The sequence below is a fragment of the Parus major genome, chromosome 3 (genome assembly GCF_001522545.3).
Source record: "Parus major isolate Abel chromosome 3, Parus_major1.1, whole genome shotgun sequence".
NCBI lineage: Eukaryota > Metazoa > Chordata > Aves > Passeriformes > Paridae > Parus > Parus major.
In genome coordinates this window covers 103,540,144-103,542,264 of record NC_031770.1, presented here as the reverse complement: position 1 = coordinate 103,542,264, position 2,121 = coordinate 103,540,144, and positions in this window count along the sequence as shown.

Here is a 2,121-nt window from a genome sequence, read left to right as displayed (position 1 = left end):
GAGATCCTGGGCCGGTGGATGAGGTGGATCAGCAGAGGAATGAGCTGAGATCCTGGGCCGGTGGATGAGGTGGATCAGCAGCTCCGCGGCGGTGCCTGGCACTGCCACACGTCCCGGCAGGACAGGGGGTGCGAGGCCACCAACAAAGAGGGAAGAAGGAGAGGAAGAAGAAGCAGCAGCTCCGTCTGTGTGATGGTGAATTCCCTTCTCTCCGCAGCAACAGCTCTCAGCAAAGTGTCCCTCTCCGAATCTGAAGAAGCTGCTAAACTGTTCTCGCCCTCCCCTTTCCCCCCTGGGCCCGGCCGAACTCTTTGTGTTTTCTCAAGCACCCACCAAGTACCCGCAGTCAGGTTTTCCCCGAAACTAATGTGAAAAAATTCCACAGGTGAGCCAGAACTAAAGGACACCTAACCCCCAACAGTGAGTCTATCCAGCTTGATGCCACAGCTACAATCCAGCCCTTGTTAAGGAACACAAAGCAGAATCTAAGCCTTTTTCTCATCCTACCCCAGCTGGTCACAGTCCATTAATAAACCATTTAAGGTTGGCACCAGGCTTCAGGAGTCATCAGTCATCTGCTCTGCTGGCTGCACTGCTGCTGCCGGGCAGCTGAGAGGTGAGGACAGAGTGACAATGGCACATCCTCACACACTGACACTGGGTGGGTCTGACACCTGGAAAGACAGGCAGGCAGCTCCTGCTGCTGGGTGATACTCACGTTCATCGGGGGTAGGGATCGATGGCTTCTGCTACAGAACCCACGGGTGGTGGTTGCCCAAAAGCAACAGTTGCCATCCCCGCTCCCCACTCGCCTCCGGTGGAAGTGGAAGCAGTGGGCTGGATTCCTCCCGCGGCTGTGTTTCCCCTCTTCCCCTGGCAGCACACAAACCAGTTCAAACCAGGAGTTCAAACCAGCTCCTTTTCCCTAAGGAGACTGAGTTCAATTGGGCTACACTGCTGGAAGCCCTTGATCCAGTTCTGGGAAATCCCCACAGCTCCACTGTACTGGGCAGAGGCAACCAACTCCTATGATCCCCTGAGCTCCGGGCTGCCAAGAAACTCCTCTCCATACAAGTCTCATCTGGCTTTTCAGCATGGAGTTCTTTGACTGAAACCACAATACTTAACATGCTTCAATGATCAAGCGGAGGGCACGGGAATGTCACTGAAAACACTTGGCTTCCAAACGCTGCATTGTTCTTCTCTCACCCCATTCACAGATCCCGACCAGAACATCCTGATCAAGCTCTAATTGTTTTCTGGCCAATCCAGCAAGAAGCCCCACAGCCCTATTTGATCGAAGACGCACACAGGCCCACGTGAAACCCATGCACCAGTCAACCCCAGCAGTGCCTCTCCACGGCTCCCAGGGCTGCTGCACAAATGTTCCCTCCCTCTCCTCCGTGCTGCCACGGTGACCAGACACAGCCTTGGCCGAACTGACCCCAGATCCACCAAAACCTGCTGGCAAGGCTGGCCATGCCTGACATGCATCTCCTGATTTCCTGTGATGACCATGTGATGGATGTCACCACACACCCACCAAATCTGGGTGACCTTTTCAGCCTCGTGCTCTGCAGGCCGCAGCCCCAACACCTCCAACCAAATCCTTGTCCCAAAAGTCTCATGTCCAATGTTCTGGTTGCAGCGGGTTTAAGACATGGCAGGAAGAAGAGCATGGTGGCCACAGCTCATGTGAGGGAAAGGTGGGGTGGTAGGAGCTGCATGAGTAATTTTAAGAGAGAGGGAAAGAAAGCAAGCTAATTAAAGACATGATAAAATCTCAACAGTTATAGCCACACTGAACATCCAATTAGGTCTATAAAGCCTTTGGGCCACGGGTGTGGAAAGGGATCCTGGGTCTGGCACAGGTTGACCAACACCCACCTCCAGAGCAGCCAAGAAACACCGGGTAAGGTTCTTTTTTGGTTACCCTTCTCCCAAGCAGCTCCAGGGCAGTAGGGCCTAGTGGCTGCAGCCTTAACCACATTCCTGATCCATCCAGCTGCCCCATGGCCATGCTGTGTCCATTGGCCATGTGGCCAGTGTGTGCTTCTACAGCTTCCAGCAGCTGTAAAAATTCCTAAAAACTGGCTTTTTTTTTTTTTTTTTTTTTTTTTT